The sequence below is a fragment of the Schistocerca americana genome, chromosome 3 (assembly GCF_021461395.2).
Source record: "Schistocerca americana isolate TAMUIC-IGC-003095 chromosome 3, iqSchAmer2.1, whole genome shotgun sequence".
Taxonomy (NCBI): Eukaryota; Metazoa; Arthropoda; class Insecta; order Orthoptera; family Acrididae; genus Schistocerca; species Schistocerca americana.
The window spans coordinates 507,242,169-507,266,265 of NC_060121.1; the positions used below are offsets into that span (position 1 = coordinate 507,242,169).

The following is a 24,097-nucleotide window of genomic DNA, read 5'->3' on the forward strand; positions in this document are numbered from 1 at the left end:
CACCACGCATTCATATAATTGACACACCTAGATGGGCAATGGGCCCACCTTCTTCGGTGCGGCTGCACAGGTACGTCCTATCTCCTGAGGGAATCTCCGAGTCGCAAGCATGGAGGAAATGGACAGGGCCTGCGGATAGGTGGGGCTCGGTGGGAATGTGGATCGGCCGCGAGGCGTGATTATCGCACATGCCTAGTAAGCAGGAGATCCCGGTTTCGAATTCCGGTCCGGTACACGTTTTCACTCGTCGCCGTTGATTCTGCTAAATGTCCCGATGCAGCTGACATTAGTGATCCCTTCCCTGTCCTTTACTTTCATCCCCCCTCCACCTTCAATTTACATATAATGTTCCATCTTTGACTACGCGTCATGCTCTGCACACAGTAACACACCTCACCATAGACACGTCACTAGCTGTCTGATGCAGTGGACAACTGACACCAGTCATAGAGGTGTGCGTGCGGCACCAGTTAATGCGTTGGTGCGATGCATGCGTACGTTACATGACATGTGCTATGAGCTAAGCTGTGTACAGTATGCTTGTTTGGTGGTCATGGGTGTACGATGCTTATCACCTGCTGCCTGTTCCAGTGTACAGCACACACCCGGGACCTTTGCGAGAGTGCGGCAGAATTGCATGTACCGTTGCGGCACATGCTTGAGATTGGCGGTCGTCGCTTTGAACAGTTACTCTGAGCTACTTTGTTCCTATGCAGTGTACGATGTGTACGTCCATGGAAAAAATAAATATGCATTTCCGACTATAGGTTCTCTGCCTCAGCATAATGGGTTGTGGACCCACTAGCCCCTATTTTTGATCACAAAAGGTTTGAAACACACTGTATGTAAAGGGGCTTGCACATTCACATTGATTTCTTCCATAACTTTCACAGTCATTTGTCTGATATTGACATCGACGTATATTAAGTCGATGAAATTGAGCGAAACACAAGTGACGAACTTCACATTCTGATTATCACCGATAGCATGTTCACTTGAGGCAAACAGGGATAATGCCGGTCTGACGCAACATAAAGCAGCGACAGCTAAGTAGAGGATAATTTTATATGACGTGTTTCCTTCATCTTGTTGCCAACGACTCGAGAGGATTTGCCTATTTTGTAAATCCAATTCTGTGCGTGGTAAAGCAACTCCCGGCTGTTTTATCTAAGACAGGCCTGAGATTCAGTTTCTGTCTTTTCCGTCAGTACGGATCTTCACCAGCTCATTTTTTTCATAGCTTTTCCTTATACCCTCACTGCCCTTTATTAAGCAGACAGTATACCATTTAACATCAGTAACAGAGTTCCCCTTCATTGTTTCATCGCTGTAGCTCAGCTGGTCTCATTATCAGAACGAGTGCTAATTTAAATTTACAAATTATTTTTAATAACTGAAATGCGTAATTTTTTCATTAATTTCTTTCCGATTGCTTTCTATTGCCGGCCGGGGTGGCCGAGCGGTTCTAGGCGCTACAGTCTGGAACAGCGAGACCGCTACGGTCGCAGGTTCGAATCCTGCCTCGGGCATGGATGTGTGTGATGTCCTTAGGTTAGTTAGGTTTAAGTAGTTCTGAGTTCTAGGGGACTGATGACCTCAAAAGTTAAGTCCCATGGTGCTCAGAGCCATTTGAACCAGCTTTCTATTTCAGTCAACATCTGCTTGCAATTATCGTTACTCTCACGCTCTGAACAGAACAAGATATACCGGTGCTAATACTTACACAGTCATCTGATTCGTAGTAATAGAATTGGTTAATTTGTGAACGTCATTGTATCACAGGATGTCTTTGCATTTTATCTAGTTTTCATCACAAACAGTTAAAAAGATAATCATTATTTCGGAGAGTACTTCCTGCCCCATCATAGAGCCCACATTTTGCAGGCTAACAGATAATCAAGCTCGAAATAATAACCCCCCCCCCCCCGCCCCCCTCGATTACTGGCTGAACAAAAAGTGTCTCATAACATAAATGCACTCAGTTTATATTCATGTAACAGCGTAAATATGAATATCTGTTTGATTAAATTATGATTTTCCCTTTTTTCAGGTAAGTACGAGTAAACGCTGTTAAATCTGCGTTGTACAACGTAAGTACGAGTGTCTCTTTTAAGTTTGACTTATGTGATGTTTCACGAGTAAATAGTACCAAACAGAGCAGAACAGTCAAGGTTTAAAAACATACTCAATATATTATGGTTGCACAGGACTCGGCAATTGTTCGGCTCTATTTGGAATTAAACTGACGGAAAAAATTTCGAAACCAAAAAATAATTAATGTAGAGTAATGAAATTTCGGGAATACATTTGTCTAGTAACGTATTTAAGTTATAAACATCCCAAGATCATAGGGTTTAGTTTAGTTAGTGCGATATGAGCCATTGCAAATGAGAAATATTGGTACATTAATAGCCGGTGTAACCGCTAGAATGTTGAATGCAAGTATACAAACGTGCATGCATTGTGTTGCACAGGTGCTGGTTGTCAGTTTGTGGGGTGGAGTTTCATGCCTGTTACACTTGCTCGACCAGTACAGAGACGGTTAATGCTGGTCGTGGATGACGCTGGAGTTGTCCGATGCTGTCCCGTATGTGCGCAATTGCAGACTGATCTGGTGATCGAGGAGGTCAGGGCCTCATGGTGGGTTACAAACGCGGTATGTGGATCAGCCTTATCCCGTTGGGAAACGCCCGTTCCAGTCCTGTTCATGAATGACATCGCAACAGGTCGAATCACCAGATTGACGTACAGATTTGCAGTTAGGGTGCGCCGGATAACCACGAGAGTGCTCCTGCTCTCATAAGAAATCTCACCCCAGATTGTAACTGCAGGTGTATGTCCAGTGTGTCTAGCACGCAGACAGGTTGGTTGCAGGCCCTCAACCAACCTCGTCCTGACCAGCACTCGGCCGTCACTGGCACCGAAGGAGAAACAGCTTTCACCACAAAATGCAGCAACCTCTACCCTGCCCTCCAACGAGTGCACTTTTGACACCTCTGAAGTCGCAAAGGACGGTGGTTTAGTGTCAGCGAATGCTTACTACAGGGCGCCTGGCCAGGAGCTGTCCTTGAAATAACCGATTTGTAACAGTTCGTTGTGTCACTGTGATGCTAACTGCTGCTCAGATTGCTGGCAACACATGCAATACGATGCGTTAAGCCGTCGGCACACGGACCGTGCATCCGAGCGTTGAGCGTGCCGAGTTTCTGACGTCATAGCGTGGAATAGCACGTTCAGGAGTCTTTCCGAACGTGCAGAGCAATATCTGGCATCTCAGATATTCTCAGCGCGCGTCTGAGCGTTGACCAATGAGATGGCACAACGCCACCTACGTCACACGCACGCCGTCTCCCTTTTCAGTAGAGTTGTGAGGCGCCATAGTGGCATTCATTTCAAGCCTATATGTATATATGCCGTTTCTGAGCACCAGCAAATTGAGAATCACTGGAAAACCCGTTGTTAACTGTGTGATTCGTTCCAATAAAATAATGAAAAACATCATATTCGTGGCAAAAGAATTATTGTAACTTGCGTATTATGAGAGTAGGCTATTTGGAGGCAGCCACACACTGAAGATCCACCCAAAACGTTTTGTTCTTGGTACAATTTATTATAATTAAATTTCAATTAGTAATACAATTATCTACGATTAACGTTTTCAGCAAGGGGTAACATAATATGATCAGATACAAGGCGAGTGTTGTTATTAGCTTAGGGTAAAGAGTAATGTCACTGTCCACCGTTTAGAGTAATGAGTAGCCTCACTGTCCACAATACAGTTGTTTGTTGGGGCAGTGGTTCGCGACTCAACACTACCAAATTTATTTCCTAACATTCGCGTTTTTATTAGGTTCTGATACTTCTTTTTTAGTTTCATACAAGTATATGCTATAACATTTAATATGTAAATATAAGTTTACCTTTTTTTAAAGGGGTGACTTTGTTCGATTGGCTTAATCTACAGGTCAGCTTGCGCTATTTGTATAAAGATATTTTGCTCCTTTTTCTTTTACGCTTCGTAATTCACATATTCCAAAGATTCTGCTCCTGGGTAGAAACAGTGATCAAGTAAGAATGACCTTGGTGTCTTACTAAAATTTGGGAATGATGAAATAATGTTTCTCTTACGTGGAGAAGTATTGTAAATTTGTATCTCACTGTTTGTAATGGAACTTTTATAAGCCTGTGTCGTTATTGATTGGACATGGTACTTTCCTTTTCATGGACGATGTAGGAAATTTGTGTTTTAATAGAGCGAACGTTGGAATTTTACTCGCGCCCGTTGAGTAAACAGTGTGATTTACGAACTAGAAACATCCGTCAACTGCCGCTGGAGTGCGTTGCGATCGCGTGTGCCACGTTGGGGCCCACGTAGTGTATGCACAAGTCGCATCGTTCGTGAGCGTTCAGCATGGTCCGTGTGCCGTCGGCTTCAGAGCCGAAAGCCGAACGTGATGGTCCTTAAAGCCGTCGGCACACGGTCCGTGCATCAGATCGTTGAGCGTTGAGCGTGCGGATTTTCTGACGTTATAGCGTGGAATAGCACGTTAGGGAGTCTTTCCAAACTTGCAGAGCAATATCTGGCATGTCAGATATTCTGAGCGTGCGTCTGAGCGTTGACCAATGAGATGGCACAACGCCACCTACGTCACATACACGTCATCTCCCTTCAGCACGGAGTTCAAATGGTTCAAATGGCTCTGAGCACTATGCGACTTAACTTCTGAGGTCATCAGTCGCCTAGAACTAAGAACTACTTAAACCTAACTAACCTAAGGACATCACACACATCCATGCCCGAGGCAGGATTCGAACCTGCGACCGTAGCGGTCGCTCGGCTCCAGACTGCAGCGCCTAGAACCGAACGGCCACTCCGGCCGGCTCAGCACGGAGTTTGAGGCGTCATATTGGCATTAATTTCAAGCCTGTGCGTATATATATGCCGTTTCTGAGCACCAGCAAACTGAGAATCACTGGAAAACCCGTTGTTAACTGTGTGATTCGTTCCAATAAAATAATGAAAAACATCATATTCGTGGCAAAAGAATTATTGTAACTTACGTATTATGAGAGTATGCTATTTGAAGGCAGCGACACACTGAAGATCCACCCAAAACCCAGTGTTCTTGGTACAATTTGTTTTAATTAAGTTTCAGTCAGTAACATATCTACGATTAAAGTTTTCAGCAAATGGTAAGATGCTATCATTTGTTATCAGAAACGTGTTGTTTGTTTAGCGTAGTGAGTAGCGTCACTGATCCCTATAAAAATTGGAAACCTAGGGGGGTCGTTCGCGTCCTGAAACTTCCGAATTTTCCCCCCTCACATTTGCGTTTTTATTACGTTCTGATACTTTCTTATTAGTTTAATATAAGTATATACTGTAATGTTTGATGTTATGTAAACATAAGTTCACCTCTTTTCGAGGGGTGAGATTGTTCGATTGGTTAATCTACAAGACAGCTTGCACTACTTGTATAAAGATATTTTGCTCCTTTATCTTTTACAATTCGTAATTCACATGTTGCAAAGATTCTGCTATTGGGTAGGAACAATGATTAAGTAAGACTGACCTTGGGGTTTTACTAAAATGTGGGAATGATGAAATAATGTTTATCTTATGCAGAGAAGGATTCCAAATTTGTACCGCACTGTTTGTAGTGGAGCTTTCATAAGCCTGTGTCCTTATTGATTGGACATCGTACTTTCCTTTTCGTGGACGGTGGGGACAATGTGCGTTTTAATAGAGCTAACGTGGGAATTTTAGCGCGCCCGTTGAGTAAATACTGTGATTTACGAACTAGAAACATCCCTCAACTGCCGCTGGAGTGCGTTGTGATCGTGTATACCACGCTGGGACCCACGTGCCGTATGCACAAGTCGCATCATTTCTGAGCGTTCAGCAGGACGTGGAACTCGCCACGCTCAACGTTGACGTTCGACAGCACGGTCCGTGTGCCGACGGCTTTACTCTCGGTAGTGGCCGTCTAGAGCCCGGTCTTCCTGCGACCTACGTTCTCGTGACCACCGCTGCCAGCAATCATGTACAATGGCTAAATTCTAACAAAGTCTTCCTACTATATCCCAGAAAGAACATCCAGCTTTTCGTAGCCCCATTACACGCCTTTGTTCAAACTGAGTGACATATTGATAATGGCGTTTTTGTCGCATTAACTGTCGCATTAAAGGCATTCTTGACTAACATCGACTCATCACGTCCAACCTCAAAGATAACAAACGCCCACGACCGTTACAATGTGTATTTAAAACAAACCTGATTTCGACTCTAGTAGTGGCGCTACTAGCGCCATTGTGTTGCGACTGGCGCGACACTGGAATAGACATAATATTTCAGATGTTGAAATACGCTTACGAACATGTCGCATAAGTCCTTTTTGTACTGGGATTTTTTTTCCGTCAGTGAGTGTTTACTCGTGAAACACATTGAACCTGAAATGATGTTGTCTCACTTTTCAGTTTTGGGGCTGTGCTTATGAAGCTGGAGTTTGTATCCTTCGCTATCTGTAATAATAGTGACAAGTGGCGCCGCCAACATGGCAATAACGAGCAAATGTTACACTGCAACATACATAATCTGACACGTAGGAGGAGGCTAGCTGCTAGTATCTGTGGAGGGGTCTGTAGCCGCGGGATTCTAGAGAGAGAGCAGTGATTGGCTGTTCCGCTGAGGGAGTGTCTGCGGCGCGCCGGGCACGCCCGCCTCTGCGCCCCAATTAACGCCGGCGGCGCTGGTCTCCTCGCTAACTAGCGGTCAAAATATGCAACCTCGTTAAGCTCCTCCTCCGCCATAGTAATTCCAAGCGGACGGCCTAGCCACCGGAAAAATGACCCCTTACGCCACTGGCACAAAAAAAATGGCGCAGTTGGGAGAGAGGTGGCATAGGGGGGGGGGGGGGGGGGGAGAGGATAGAGAGAGAGAGAGAGAGAGAGAGAGAGAGAAGACAACGTACTGGTTAACTATACGGTGGTGTGGGTTATGGTCGCAGGTTTCACATCCTGGAGTCACTCACACTGGTGATACCTTGTTTGCGAGTAATGATCAGAAAAGAAATCGGGATTCGTTGTAATCGACTAGAGCATAGAAAATAACAGCTCCACAGCGTAAGTTATTTCGTTGGCATGCTGAAAAATCAAGACACGTTCATAGGATTTGTCGACCTAGAAAAAGCGTTCGACATTCTAAAGTGGAGCAGGATGTTCGAAATATTGAGAAAAAATGGTGTAAGCTATACGGAAAGACGGGTAGTACGCAGTATGTGCAAGAACCAAGAGGGAACAATAAAACTGGAAGACCAAGAACAAAGTGTTTGGATTAGAAAGGTTGTAAGACAGATATATAGTCTTTGGCGCCTATTGTTCAATTAACACATCGAAGAAGCAATGACGGAAATAAAAGAAGAGTCAAGAGTGGAATAAAAATTAAAGGTGGAAGGATATCGATGTTAATAGTCGCTAATGACATTGCTATCTTCAATGGAAGTGAAGAAGAATTACCGGATCTGTTGAATAGAATGTACAGTCTAATGAGTATATAATACTGATTGAGGGTAAATCGAAGAAAGACGAAAGTAATGAGAATAGCAGAAATGAAAAGAGCGAGAAACTTAACATCAGGAATGGTAATAACAAACTAGATGAAGTTAAGCAATTCTGATACGTTGGTGGCAAAATAACTCATGACGAACGGAGGAAGGAGGACATAAAAAGCAGACTAGCACTGGTGAAAAAGGCATTCCTGGGAAAGAGAAGTCTACTAGTAACAAACATAGGCCTTAATTTGAGGAACAAATTTCTGAGAATGTACGATTGGAGCACAGCATTATGCAATAGTGACTCACGGATTGTGGGAAAACTGGAATAGAAGAGAATAGAAGGATTTGAGTCGTGGTGCTACAGAAGAATGATGACAATTAGGTGGACAGATAAGGTGGGGTATGAAGAGGTCCTTCCGCAGCATCGGCGAGGAAAGGAAGATAAGGAAGACACTAACAAGAAGGAGGGACAGGATGGTAGGGCAGCAGTTAAGACATCAGGGAATAACTTCTATGGTACTACAGGGAGCTGAGGAGAGCAAAAGCTGTGGAGGAAGACAGAGATTAATCATCGCGTCAACTTTTTTTTCTCTCATTGTTTACTTCCAGCCGGCCGGAGTGGCCGAGCGGTTTTAGGCGCTCCAATCTAGAGCTACGCGACCGCTACGGTCGCAGGTTCGAATCCTGCCTCAGGCATGGATGTGTGTGATGTCCTTAGGTTAGTTAGGTTTAAGTAGTTCTAAGTTCTAGGGGACTGATGACCTCAGCAGTTAAGTCCCATAGTGCTCAGAGCGATTTGAACCATTTGTTTACTTCCTTATTTTCAGTGCTGAATGTTTGCTTATGTGATTTAATTATTCTTTTGTCGTAGTGTTTAAAAATACCGATTGATCGGTTAAAAATCAAAGACAAAATAATCTATTTATATTGGCTATGCAGTTGAATCAAACATTTAATTTCCTGTACAAGACGTAAATATATTTGTGTGGTGGTCGTCACACAATCTTTTCGCATCATTGACAAAGTAATACAGATGAAGACTTAAACGAAGGAAGGTTTTATAAATAAAACGAATTCATGCAAAATAACAGAAATGTTAATTATAATTAAGTATAGTCACATAATCAACCGCGTCATTTGTAAATAGTTTTATTCGTTCAAAATGACGACCAGTTTCGGGCAATTATAAGCTCATCTTAAGATTTATAACACTACAAAAGGGAAAATTATTTGCTTATCTATCGTGTCAATGGTACAGAAATATCAGAAAATATATATAAGTGTTGACATAAGGGAAAATGAAGAAGCTATAATATGAGGTAGTGTAAGATATAACACTTGTTTGTTTCGGTGCGGATTCGCTGTCAAACTATAAATATGAGGTGGATACGGTCGGCTTCGTCAGAATGAAAGAACAGTTGTCGCACACCGGGTCGCTACAAAATAACCTGAGGAAAGTTGTGCGGTCAAATGAAGAAAAGGGGAGAGAGATGCTAAGGGAACGTCACCGAACAGCTAACGTAACTCTTACCGTGAGGCGCGTGGCCGCCACACACTCAACAGTAGGCTGCTCGCAGGTGACAGCGGCTCGTGAGCTGAAACCGGTCGTGATTGTGAACTAATAAAACTGTTTACGACTGAAGCGGTTGATTATCTGACTGTACTGTGAAGCTCAGTGACAAATGTCCTTCTAACTAAATCTTATGCAATTATGGAAGAAAATATAAAGTGATGAAATGCCACATAGCAAAGATTCCAAAAGAAAAAAGAAAACAAAGAAAAAAATAGAGCAAATAAAAAGTGAATTCGATGATTAAGATTGCTCAGCAAATGTTTAGAAATGAAAAAATATTTAAATCAGTTAATCGAATAAAAATAAAGATCACAGTCTTTTCGAAACTATGTAAAAGAATAGCAGATTGCAGCCGATGGGACACGACCCCACAACCTCAGCATACCAGCCAAGTAACTTAATTTCTACGCTACGGCGTTGTTTTGGAAATAGTGTTATCCTCTAGGCTCTAGTACATGACAAGAAATTCTGAAACTCTTTTTTGTCTGTTACTCGCTTACGGGGGCCCAGGGCGAATGGCTGCAGGGTGTGATAACTAGGATCTTAACGTACACCACAATATAGGTAGTTAAAAGAAGTGGATCCCAACCATGGGAACGTCCTCTAGTGAAAGATAGGGCCTCGCTTCTAATGAATTAGCGTTCATCCATCACGGGATTTCGTCGCCGAATGTCATTCCTGGCGCCACAATCACGTTTGCCTAGAAGCGAGAGGAGAGGCAAGATCGTATTAACCATTTGCATGCGAACTGCTAACTATTTATTATTTTAGGTGTATAGACATTGTGCACTCCGGCCGAAAAACGGGACACCATGTATTGTGTTTCTTCGTCGACGTTTAACTATGTCAGTCAGTCCTCAAGTCGGAAGGAAGCAATGAGATATCGAAGACAACAGGATCATTCCAAGTAAAGAACTGCGATGTTCAAACCAATCTTCAGAGGGAGGTCAACTTTATTTTTTGTGTCAAAACTTAGGTCTGATATGTAAAAATTCTTTTCAAAAGAGCATAAGTAAACAATTTCTTCCCTTTTTCCCCTGCGTGGAAGTGACGGTTGTTTGAGTAACTACAACTGTATTGTCAGTAAAATGTTTTGTTTTAATATAATTAGTCAGGGACAATTTTCTTTATCTTGTTACGTAGATAAACATTACTTTCTTTGTTCTGAATATAATTTTCATGCTTTCCACTTCAAAACTAACAACATTCTTGTTACTCTAAATTCAGTCGCGATCCCCTTCTAACAGTTTCATTCTCTGTAGAAAACAAAATCTGCTTGTATCTTGGTAAACACAAACACAGTTTTAATTGTAATTCACCACTATAAATTCCGATGTTTTATCCCCATGCATTCAAAAGGTAGCAGTAGACCAAGCGATTTTCTTCTTTTCTGCATTTCTAACCCTTCTGAAGATTTTTGTATTAAAATGGATCGAACACTTACGACGAAAAGGTAAAGCAGACATCATGATTCACCCACTAGAGCTTTTCACGCTTCATGCCCAAGCGGAGGAAGCCGGAGTGAAATGACGCGCAACCTCAGGTTCCGTAAAATACTTTCCGTGACCAGCACTGATGGCAAGATCTCAACTCAGTGAAGCACAGCCGGCACGGTATCTCTGGGACTCAGATGGTGCCACCGCCAGTTCAGTACCTTTTCACAACAATGGTATCGAGACTGTAATGTGCACATGGACGAGCGTGATAATTAGTGGCGATAATCACGTCCCACGCTGAACTGCGACTTATGTCGTGGCGGGATATTTTTTCTTAACAGTCTTGGATGCAGATCACTTAGCATTACTTCTGTATATTCGTTTCTCTGAACGAGAATGAAAATCAGTCTCAAAAGTTTACACCAGTCTTTAGTTTACACACGCAACAAGGGTGTGTATTCTGCTAGTATAGGCAACCTGAAAATAATCGTAGTTACCGTTTCGCTGGTTGATATCTCACCTTTAGATTGCTGAAAAATTCTTAACTTAATGTGACCATATGTGACAATGACGAATTTTCTTATAAAAATTAACTAAACTAGGTTCTTACAGAATTTTCATGTATTTTAAATTTCTTTTGATCAGACGCACAAAAACAGTAAAACTCATACGGGTTTCAATCTTTGCTGAGTAACTGGCAATGTACTACAGCTTACAATGTACTGGCAGGTATAATTTGTATTAAACAGGGGCCAGATTAATCAGTAAGTCAGGTGACAAAGAACGACCTGCGAATACCGAGTAGTTTGAAGGAGAACTCCGAGTCTCTTTAGATGTTCAGGAAATACATGAAATGACATAACATGGTCTCACTCGCGATTACGTAAGTGTTGTCCGTATACAGTCTTATGAGGCTTTCACTCACTAGCTGTAACAGAGGTTATGAGTACGTACTCGTAGCTTCCTCACGAAGTGATCAGACCGACTGACTCCTGCAGACTGATCCCTATGTCTATAACAGTCGATGCGGACGAAGATGGGAACATTCGATTTCGTAGTGCTAGTCTGTCCAAGTGCCAGCTCAAACAGCTTCCTCCCTCATCACGAAATCTTGAATACCTTCCCTAGTTAGGATTATATTTCCAAACTATTTTTCTCTGTATCAGATAATTTTTTCTACAATACACTATCGCAGTTTGGAGTCCTTATTTAAATAACCACTGCCTCTACAATGTGTTTAATGAAACTGTTCATAGCCCTTCTCCTCCAGTCTTGCCACTTCACTACCTCTGTACAGAGCAATATTACACCTGTTATCGTGGGAATAAGTACAGTTTCATCAATTAGTAACAGGAACAAGATGAGTGAGTTTTAAAGAGTGTGTCTTTAATATTTCACACCTCTAAACATTACGAAAAACCTATTTTTACGAAAACTATTACGTTAATTACCGCCAAACCCAGAATGTGCATTTTTTTACGTATCTCTACAATCAAAGCTACAATTCGCGTTGTATTAATTATGATGATTTTTTCAATATGTTGTTGCGCTGTCTCTACTTAAAGCACAGCGAGGCAATTCGCGCGGTTTGCCTTGAAGAGCAGGGGGAGAGCAGTGCAGAGCAGAGGGGGAAGCAGTTCTACTTCGTGTGGCTCTATTGTGTTAACCTGTTCCGGTCGTAAGCCACCAAATTTGCTTCCTTCGTCACAGCTTCATACATGAACATGGCGCTACCCCACTGTTTATGGGGATGCATACTCTATATTCAGCAAGACATGCGGTGCATTGTTGTGAACAGAGTTCTGTAGGATCTCCAACCTTACCCAGCAGTATCTTGCCGCCGACGATCGACGATAGATAGCCTGACTTGAGGTGTGACTCAGAGGCTAGGCTTGCGCTCTGGAGGGACTTGCTGCAATTAATCGTGTATTACAAGTAAGACGACTATCCCAGCGCTGTATTGAAACACGTGGTCAACTTGGCCGTTTCCTCCCTGATTTAATTTTTTCCAAAACAGCCTTGAAACGACGCTGTTGGCTAATTGAAACCACAGCGTACCTCATGCTGCCTGGCTTGTCTCTATACTGCCAGTGATTAGGCCACGTGTGTTCTCATCTAACCCGCTGGCCATTAAAACTGCAATATCATGAAGCATCGCACGTAAAAAAAAATGTCAAATTAGCATGAAATGTACTACATGCACGGATATGCAAATGTTTAGTGTTTTAGCGCAACTGCACAATGTAGCTAGCACTAATGCCATCCATATTACGGACGTAAGGGAAGATTACACAGCGCGTTTCTCATTCAGAAGTCGCATTTGAGTGTTGTTTTTGACCAAGATCGTTTTATGCTTCGAGTAAGTAGAAAAGACGTACGTGTTGGAATTGGATAGCGGCTCGATCGTGACCCATAAACGGGGATTCGTCGTTCTCCGATATTGCTAGCCGTATTCAACGGGATACCACGACGGTCATGCAGATACGGAATCGATGGATTCAGGAGAGCTGTACTGTACGCCATACCGGATCTCGGCCTACTCGTGTGACTAGCGCCCGATAGGACAGACATATTGTTCGCCAGGCTGTGCAGGCTCGTACAGGTACATACCTTGAATCAGGAAATGAGCTTGATTGCAGCAAGATAAAGGTCACCGAGCACTCCGTGGTGACAATTGTTGGGGCTTCCTCTGGCGCGACAGAAGAAAGGCGCGGTGTACTGGTGCGCCCACCGCTACAGTGTGCGTTTAACTATTGTCCTGGCCACCGACAGCCAGACGCTACTCCGAAATATAGTTGATGGGCCCGTATTTGTCATCCGAACTCAGTTTGACACGACATTCAGCCGTTGTTACTGCCAGAGAGCAGCTCTATGTAACAAATATCGTTCCATGTATACTCCCGAATCACCTACAGAGTCTGTTTATCTTCCTACTATAATGTCTGCGCACAATCAATAAGATTGCTTTTTTTGCAATTCTTCCTGGTGTTGCAAATTGAATGGCAAATAGAGTGCATATGCTTGCTCTGTGTCAAGGTGACCATCCACAGCTGTATATCAATGCGTCAAATGCACACAACACACTGTCAGAACAACAATCCAAAAGACATCCACTCTCACCAGTTGTTGCAGGCACATTTAGTGGTCTCGTATGGGGCGCCATGTATGTCACAGATTTTTTTCCGTTGTCTCACTACAGTGTGGTCTACACAGGATTGCCCGGACGCCAGTTTTTTTCTCTGTTGATCTCGAACATCCCTTAAATTCCAGATGTGTCTAAAAAAAGAAAAAGTATTATAATCGCGTAATAGGCTATTTTTAAAGTTATGATGATTAAATATTTCTCAACTGTTATGATACGAAATTAAAAAAATTTGGATAGAAACGGCGGCTAATACATCTATGTCTCACACCTCATGTCTAATACAAAGCCAGATTTTTTGGCAGACACAAATGTAAGCTATTTGGGGGCTTCCTTTTTGTGTTGCGTTCTATATTTAGTGAGTGGAATGTCAGTGAAGACACCCAACAAACGCGAAGGAAGGAAGGCGTCTTAGTTGTATGACATCCATACCGAGAACTGGTGGTTTCCACTTTTTTTCGTTGTTGTTGCATAAGAGTCAGCACTTTTCCTTCTGTGTATGCGCACAGTGCCACTGCTTCCTTCCTCAGATCTCGTCCCGTGCTTGTTTACAGATATCTTTGCTTTCCAAGATCAAACGATACCAACGTCGCTTTTTGTCACGCCATACACACGTGCGCGGAGAACAGAGTCAACAGACATGTAAAGATAGTTTCAGGAAACTCGGAAGTTGGAGCATATGAGCTTTGTTTACGCTCCAAGTGTCTCACCAAACCGTGGCTTTATCCACAGAGCGGACAATATAACAGTTTCATAAGACGACCGTCTGGCAAAGTTGCTTTCGCCAACAAGAAAACGATGCCTTGCTATAATATTTTTTTACCTTTACAGAACATGATTTGTAAAAAGTCATAATAGCACGGGTTTCTTTCAAATAATGAACAAAATGTATTATAGGTATCGAACAATATTATGTAGTATTCCTTGTTCCGCAATAACCTCCAGAAACGTTGTTCCGTGGAATAAATGTCTATGCGTTTGAGATAGCTAATATACTAATCCATTAGCGCATTTTAGCCCTGTGATGTGTCTTTAAGTTTAGTGTGTCTAACGTGTACGTCTATCAGTAGTTGAAATCTGTTGCTCATAGCAGCGAAAAATCTTGACGCTTGTTTAAATAAAGCAGTTATTGCTTGCTGGCTACTTTAGTGCCCGCAACTTGTTGGTGTAATTGGTTCGAAAGAAAATGGTGATGCAGAACGTTTTAATATGAAACTCTTCTTCAGTTAGAACTTATGGTAGTGTGTGCTACGAGAGACTAGAGGAGGGTAGCCTCTGATGGAATCCACGATGGGAGAATGGCGTAAGTGCGGTGTTTCACAATAAATTGATTTTGTCGAGAATCTGCAGCTTCAAAATTGCTTTATGTTGGAGGTCACAGGCCAGTGAATGGTAAAAAATCTGTTGAGGTCTTTAATTCGATGAAGGGGCGTGGCTCTGAGCACTATGGGACTTAACATCTTTGGTCATCAGTCCCCTAGAACTTAGAACTACTTAAACCTAACTAACCTAAGGACATCACACAACACCCAGCCATCACGAGGCAGAGAAAATCCCTGACCCCGCCGGGAATCGAACCCGGGAACCCGGGCGTGGGAAGCGAGAACGCTACCGAACGACCACGAGTTGCGGGCTTAATTCGATGAACCAGCAGCATATGAGGGAACGGGAAGTCGATAACTGAGGATCAGCTTCTCGTCGACATCGGAGACATAAGTTATTCAGTTGGTTGAAGACATAGGGCCTGATGAAGGAACGATCACATTATTCCTAACACGTGATGCAGCTAAATATGCAAAACGTAGGCTGAGATGGCAGTATTGGCATGAGACGCGTAACTGTAATCCATCAAATGCGAATAAAGTGCATTCAGATGCTGCGCCAACGTCTTGCATGAAAAGCGTTGCCGCCTTGATAATAGAGCAACCACGGCTGATTTTTTTTCATGTTTTTACACATTCACTCTTTAATAATTTCACTTTTCTGTTGTGACGCTTTATATTGTTCGTATCGCATCGAAGTTCTCTGTAATTGCAGAACCCTAAGTGAAAATGCGAACAGACAATCGAATCTATGGGATGTTGATGGAAACTGACTTCACCCACTATTATAGAGATCTACGCATATCCCAGCAGTGATTGAACTAACTATTGTTTTTCATAAATTTTTTTACCTATGAGGTCGGAAATGTGCTTGGAAGGGTCTAGGCTCTTGGCAGTAACTGCCGCTATAATTTGATAGCTCCGTGTGATAACGTTCCTACAATCTCAGTTACGAAGCCTGCTTACTTTCATCTAACTGCAGTCAAATAACTAATGAATAATTTATACAATAAATTCTATTTCTCTTGCATAGCTATTTTGATTTATTTACTTATTTAAGCCGGCCGCGGTGGTCTAGCGGTTCTAGGCGCTCAGTCCGGAACCGCGGGACTGCTACGGTCGCAGGTTCGAATCCTGCCTCGGGCATGGATGTGTGTGATGTCCTTAGGTTAGTTAGATTTAAGTAGTTCTAAGTTCTAGGGGACTGATGACCACAGATGTTAAGTGCCATAATGCTCAGAGCCATTTGAACTTATTTAACCTTATCTGATTAGGACCATCAGGCCCTTTCTTACACCGGACCGGGGTTTCACAGTACCTTTGTTGCATCATAGTTACCTAAGAAGTAATAATTTTAATATGGCAGATAATATTAAAATGGTCTGAATGTCTGAAGTGGTAATGTGCAAAACTAACACTGACTATGAACTAACTAAATTAATACTGGTATTACTTTTACTACTGCATGTGCTGCCACTAATAGTGATAATTCCAATGCTTGATTTTTTGACGGTAACCACTGGTGCGCCGTACCGATACATCTGACGAGAAAAACAAAACAAAACGCAGATTTTGAGATGTGGTACGACAGAACATTTGCAGCAGTTGTAGCGATGTAAAAGAGATGTTGTATTTAAACTTTTAAAATACTCACAAAAGCAATAAAATAATATGTTAAGAAATCGAAATTTCAAAAACGCCCCCTAGAAGGGCACGGTATCGAAACCTCTTTTTTTTTTCAAATCAAGCTCTGGATAATAATAATGATAATAATGTTAGTGGCAGACATAAAAAGAATTTATAGGTTTACAAAATATATTATTTTGGGGAAAGGAAATTTTTTGAAACTGCACCAGCTAAAAATACTGAGAAATGAAGGTCTGGTTGGAAAGACGGATCTACAAGGGTAACGAGTGCTTACTGGGGCAATGGCGATCCTTATTGTTGCTTTTCTAGATATATCATTATCTGTCTTCTGAAGCTGCAGATGTTACTCAATAGAGTAAGCAGGATGTTATTCCAGTCGGGTTCCTGTTGCTGATTGTGAGGAGGACCTCGAGAAAGTGGCTGAGCGATGGAGTGGAACAGAAAGGATTTTGCTCTGATGGTAACGGGTGTTCCTGTCATGTTGCACAAAAAAGAGCGTTCAGATCGCGGAGAGATCTGAGGGACAGTGTTCGTTGATAATACTGTAGAGAAGACAGAGTGTATGGAAATCTCTGCGCTTGTCTACACAGCAGCAAGGATAGCGTACGTGTGATGGTGAAATAAGATCAAAGAGTCGAAAGACACGGACACAACGGAAACAGGCGTTCATAACCAATTCCCGGCGCTGTGAGCTCTCCTAAGAAAGACGTTGCAGGGTAACATCACTGTAATCAAGAATTGGAAGTGTAAGTGTTTGTACAAGTTTCTTTTTCCGGTCAAGAGGGAAGAGCTTCTTATGTTTTTGTAGGACATAACGAGATCCTAAGGCCTTCTTTCACAGCGCAGTTACGTGCTCAGTCCAATTTGTAGGTAGTGTAACTTTCACGAACGGTAATGCAAGTAAGAATTAACTGGAACTAACACAGGTAATCTGTTCAGCAGAGCGCTTCAGGTACAAGGTGCCTAGTTCACCTCTGTATCTGGCCTTTACCTGTTTCGCCGAACACAAATTGCAGAATATTATATCGTATCAGTTAGATATCACACGGAGATAGCGCTGTTACAATCTAATACTCCTGAGAGTGGCGCACAGTAGGTGTGGATGGAAATTCAGTTATCATGAGAGTCTAAACAAGGTAACGGAAACGATGTCATTAGTATCTCGGCGTAGAAATTACATATTCTGTCCTCTTACCCACAGTGCCCGCTTTCTTTTTATTAAAAAAATCCGAGTGTAAATAATTTCTCAATTGGGTCTCCGCGTTGGACACAGAAGGAACAGTTGAAGTACGTAATTTGTAATGTGCTTGATGTAATATGTGGGTAGAAAGAAGAGTTTGTCAGAAGAGAGGAAGAGGTTGGTGGTTTTTGTTACCAAAACATGATGACAAGCAAATCTGGAAATTGTCCGTGGGCAAGAAAAATGGAGAAATTCCGTAGAACGAAAAAGATTGTAATGTGTAACACAGATAGTTCAAGATCTAGTCGCACGAGGGTTAGTCACAAAGTTTTAGTTAATAAGGCTACGTAATTAATTATTTGTTTGCTTACTATCCTAGTACGTAAGGAAATTCCCGTGACAGTGTACCATATTAAGCCGTTAGAGGAGCCAAAGCGCAATGGCGCAGCCTATCGAGTAAGTGGTGTGTCATGCTCACAGTGTTCAGGAATGATCAAGATGTGGTGCATTTGGAATTCATGCTTAAAGGCACCTCTATAAACTCAGTAAGGCACTGCGAGACCCTCAGGAAAGTGACAGCACGAATTCCAAGAGTTCGTCCACACATTGAGCACACACTCCTTCAGCATGGCAATGTCTGACCACACACGAGTGCTGTGACATCATCAACAGTATGACGCGTTGCGTTCACTTGTCATCGATCATCCTCCATACAATCCCGACTTGGCTCCAGCCTACCTTTTTGTTTCTGAAACTTCGATGACATCACTTTGTTACTTCTGAAGCGGTGCAAGGAGAGGTAATGTTGTGACTACGTCAACAAGGTCAAACATTCTACAGTGGCGGTCTCAACGAACTGATCTCCTGTTGGGTGAAATGTGTTCTCGCCAGGGTGTCTATGCTTAGAAATAAATGTGTAGATCTGAAGAATAAAGATGTAGAATGTTTATAACACATGTTATATTTAAAAGTCTTTAAGAGCTTTGGCATTAAAAATTCAGAGCATCACTTTCCAGCAGGCCTTCGTATATTGCGCGAGCATAGATGGTGTGGGAAACTGCACTCGTAAAAGAACTGCTGTAAGCCGAAGTCTTGCTTGAAAGCATTCTAGTGATCGAAACGTTTTTACGACGTGCTTTAGACTTGGGAAACATATGTTTTGTTATCAGGCGTTATCGCCATTCGTCGTTATTACAAGTATGAGCGATATCGCACACTCTCGACATTCTCGTCACTATCTGTAGTGGAACATTACTTCTCTCTGTGTCCATCTTCCTTAAGGGAAAATGTCATTAGAGCATGTTCTCGACAATGTTCTTGTAAAAAGAATTCTGTTGGATTAACTTTGTTGTTCGCGGAGTTCTCCAGAGTATTGTGAATCTCGTTCACATTTCCACATTTAATGTCATTGACAGAATAGCTGTTATTGACACGGAAGAATTTCCGGTTTCTTAGTCACGTTCCTAATGTATTCCCAATTTTCAGTGAAAAAAAAAATGTGCTCGTCGCTTTGATGACGGGGTCCATTAGATCAGCACGGTGCTCAGTTTCGTTGTACTATTTGTGCTTAGGAATGGCTTAGAAACGGATAATGCATCTGCTGTTTCCCTTGCTGCCGGTATTTGCTAACATAACCGACTTCCGACTTCTAAAAGTCTAAGTTTCTTAGTTCATTAATTTGTTTAGTCGGGTTGCAAAGGATGCAAAGGATTATGCTGTTTTGTGGAAAATTAATAATGTGTGTGAAAGGACGGGGAGTTTTTGATTAATATTAAAACTGCAACGCCGGCCGCGGTGGCCGGGCGGTTCTAGGCGCTTCAGTCCGGAACCACGCAGCTGCTACGGTCGCAGGTTCGAATCCTGCCTCGGGCATGGATGTGTGTGATCTCCTCAGGTTAGATAGGTTTACTTAGTTCTAAGTATAGGGGATTGATAACCTCAGATTCTAAGTCCCATAGTGCGTAGAGCCATTTGAACCATTTTTAAAACTGCAACTGTCCTCTGTCGTTGACCTACAACCGGGTTCGACATGTCTTTACAAGTTGTATATACTAAGCTTGTTACGCCTCTTGATTGATAGTAAACTTGATGGGTCAGAAGTGCAGACTTCTGGTTCCGGGATCAAATTTGTATGGTTAAAGGGGTACGTATAGGAAGAAGAAAAAATGTACCAGGGATAATGACTAACCTCAACAACATTTCAAGCTTGTTAAAGGAAATGGACTAGGTGGAGAGTTCAGTTGACATTTAATCTGGTATAAAACATTTTTTTTACTTAATATCCCCTTCTTGATATTGGGCGACCACTCAAAATGCCTTGACACCGTGAACGATGAGTCAGTGTGAACCATCAACATTATTTGTGCTTGCAAGGGATGCCAGTTAATTAGAAGACTGAGGAAAGTGGTCAGGAGATACAACCATAATTAAAACAGATTAAAGTTTATCAGTGAAATATATTCTTCTAGAAGATATAAAAATAGGGCCGAGAGCAGCCTTCTTTGACAAGATAACATAGCAACATGCAGAGATTGTAATTACAGAATACTTGAATCAGCATTCATAATTACCACAGAGAACTTAAACGGCGCTTGAATTTTGAAGTGTCAGAGAGAACTGAATTCATGTGAGGAGAATCCTTACATATTACAGAGAGTGCTGTACCCATGCGGTTGCGATCGAAGCGACAAAAGGGGATGAATACAATGATGGCCCACCACATGGTGGAATTTGTCGTCTGAGTGCAACAGCGCGATGCAGTCGCGCTCACCGATCTATATTCGCACCTTCTGCTCAAGGTAATGAGCAGGCACACTTTCATCTGAGCCAAGGCGGTAAGTGCCGAGAGGATATTGCATACATATCGGAGTCGCCTTGCGGTATCGGTCGGTTCGAAAAAACGCTGGCAGTGGGCCAGGGGCGGCTTGCGACTTGATGTTTTATGATTTGGGAACGTTCGCACACTGTTGAACTTCGGGTCCCAAAAAATAAGATCGGTACCAGCTGCAAAGGAGGACAGTGCTTAAGAGCTGTCTGCTGGGACTTACAGAACAGACGGTGTTTTGTGTCCACAGAGATTTCCCCTCCTGCCTTGATAACAACCGTCGAAACGGTTCTTTTGTAGCACTTCGACCTGTACAGGAAGAATAAGAAGAGCTGTTTTATTTTTCAGCTGCATTTAATAGTTGCCGTCATTTTGAGCAAATAAGCAGACGCTCTCAAAATGATGGCATGCGAATTGAGATTCCGGCATACTGTTCTTCAGTATGTCATGAATCTGTTACGGTCTGTCTTCTCTCTGAATTTTTAATCAGGGACAAATTAGGATTGAATACTTTCTCGAACTTTGAAATAAAATTCATAACGTGATAATAAATACAACAGCGAGTCAGTCTCTAAAATGAGTCGGGAATCTGCAAAAATGTATACTGATTTTTAATTATCTGAGGTTTTTTACTTTGTTGATGGCTTCCCGCGAACGCACACAGGCGCGTCCCGGCGCATGACGGGCCTTGCTAGGGTCGTGACGCTACAACAGATTTAATTTCAGTAAGAAATTATCTACTCATGATATTTATTGGTCAGTAAACGGAAAATGAATATTATTTCATTAATCCAAAAGATAAAAAAACTGATTTGTAAGCACTCTCCTTTGGAGATCGATTGCACTTCCCCATTATTCTACCAATAAACTGAAATCTACTACCTGCTTTACCCTCGACTGAACCTATGTGATCCATTTCATACACCTACAAAGTGTTACATAATGGTATCTGTATGAATTGGCCGATTCCATTAGTGACTCATTAATATTATAGTATATAGATACTACGTTTTTTCGTTTTATGAAATGCAAAATTTTACATTTCTGAACATTTCAAGCAAGTTGCCAATCTCCGCACCACTTTGAAATCTTATCAATACCTAACTGAATATTGATGCAGCTCCTTTCAGATAGTACTTCATTATAGATAACTGCATCAAACGCAAAAAGCCTGGTTTTACTATTAATAGTGTCTGCAATGTCATTAATATACAACATTAACAAATAGCAAGGGTTCCAGCAAGCTTCCCTGGGGCACACCTGAAGCCTTTCCTACATCTGACGATGACTCCCATCCAAGATAACATGTTGCGTCCTCCCTACCAAAAACGTCTTCAATCTAGTCTCAAATTTCACATGAGACCCCGTATGTTCGTACCTTTGACAAGAAGCGTAGGTGTATTACTAAGTCAATTGTTTTTCGGAAATCTAGAAATTGTGTGTTTACTTGACTGCATTCATCTAATGCTTTCATTATGTCATGTGAGAAAAGTGCGAGTTGGGTTTCGCACGGTCGATGTTTTCGAATTCCATGCTGGTTGGCATTGAGAAGGTCACACTGTATATTTTCACACGCTAATCAGCCTGGTCGAAACGGAGAAAATTATATTAAGGTTGGAAACATGTTAAACGAGCATTTTAATGTATGAAAGAGGTCAGTCGAACACACTTCCGCTGCCGCTAGGTACCCTAACAGAGCAAGCGATTATTTGAATCGAAATAAATAATTCTAAAGAAATTATGCTTTTCAAAAGTAATTGTGCATATTAAGTACTATATCCTTTCAAGCACGGTAGTGCAATCAAGCTAACATACTGTTCGACACATTTTCTGTGTCAGGCATCAGTTATGGCCACTTTGTGCCAAGTCAGAGACAGCTCTTCTGCTTGACTAACCCGTCTAAGCGTTTCCTCAGGCAACTTAAGAGCACCCATAAGTTATTCACCAACTCAGGAACAGAGTATACATTATTCTCAATCGTCTTACGATGAAATGGTGACGCCGCAAAACGAAGGGCATTTAGAGCCAGATACGAACGTAGCACCCATCACAAGCGAAGGCTCATCAAATAGTCTACTCTCTTTTGTGCGGGCTAGGGGCTATTTCATCTGACCTCATGTACAAAATGCTAAAAGCAGAAATTAGTATCTACATTGTCTAATCTTTCCAATATGACCTTCATGCTAATAGCGTGGAAGAGTAAAAGTAACGGTGAGTGTTTGTCAGTGTCAGACATGACTTCAGTCTTCTGGAAATTAAGGATTTTGATTTCCCTGTTGTCCAGATACACAACTTTCCTTTCCTTTTCTGTTTTTCGTAGCGCTCTTGACATAATCGTATCTTTCAGCACAAGAGTCACACAGAGCTAATAAAGTATGTAATTGGTGATTGACGACGAATGTACACTCCATTACAATAGCTCGAGTGCCGATGAACCGCTTCGGGATCCACGAAGTGAAGCGGAAAGCACTGGCGCCAGTCGAAGTGCCCAAAGCCGGACTTGAGGCAATCTGGCCGGTGATCAGAGTGTTCAGACAGGTCTCGGGAGGAACACCTGGCTCTGGAAGAACTACGAAGCGGGCGAGGCAGCAGCTGCTGCGACGGCGGCTGGAGGCAGGTGGACGCTCGCCTCTGGAGCCGCCCGTCGTCCTTCACACGGCCTGCGCGTGAGTCAGCATCCGGCCGCCGCGGCGCAGCGCCGCCACGCGTTCCTCCAGTCAACGAACGAAAATTAAGGGAAAAATTTGTGTAGTCGCAATGGGAGAAGGGAGTGCCGTGAACCACATACTAAAGATTCTGACCGGTGGAATGTGAACGTGGACGTGGTGGCGCCTTTAAAGATCACTTCTTAAAGTTTTTTTGTAATGTCTTGGACAGAGTCTAGGAAAATGTTTCCCGGTATAAAATTAAACTACACAGATCAAAAAAAGTTTTGCATCACCCCGGTTCCCAGAACTCCTGAAGACAGACGTTGACTGTGGATATTGTATCACCGACACAGTCTCTTTGACTGTTCAGGGATGTCACTAAACCCGCTCAAAGATGTAAACAACCATGCATGAGCAGCGTCTATTAGACGGAGGGTGTCGACAGCCGATCACTTCCAGTCGTTCCACCAGGAAGGAGGTACACGGCTCGTATTGTCTGTAGTTCAACCATGCCTAGACGGTCAATACCGCGGTTCGATCACGTCCGTATTGTTGCTTTGTGCCAGGAAGGGTTCTCAACAAGGGAAGTATCCAGGCGTCTCGGAGTGAGAAAAAAAAAAAGTTCAAATCGCTCTCAGCACTATGAGACTTAGCATCGCCGCGTGGGATTAGCCGAGCGGTCTAAGGCGCTGCAGTAATGAACTGTGCGGCTGGTCCCGGCGGAGGTTCGAGTCCTCCCTCGGGCGTGGGTGTGTGTGTTTACCCTTAGGAT

The 24,097-nt window shown here is 42.6% G+C and overlaps 1 protein-coding gene across 2 annotated transcripts in view; it reads left to right on the forward strand.

Moving 5' to 3' along the window:
* The window catches only part of LOC124605594 (cyclin-dependent kinase 14), a 719,551-nt gene that overhangs the window by 27,127 nt on the left and 668,327 nt on the right, over positions 1 to 24,097 (forward strand). Inside the window, exon 1 of one of the 2 annotated variants that reach the window (XM_047137383.1) lies at positions 23,247 to 23,343. The exons of the other annotated variant lie outside the window; for it this stretch is intronic. The gene's annotated coding sequence lies outside the window, so the exon portion shown is untranslated. Of the gene's footprint in view, positions 1 to 23,246; positions 23,344 to 24,097 lie in introns of those variants that run through there. 2 annotated transcript variants of the gene reach the window in all.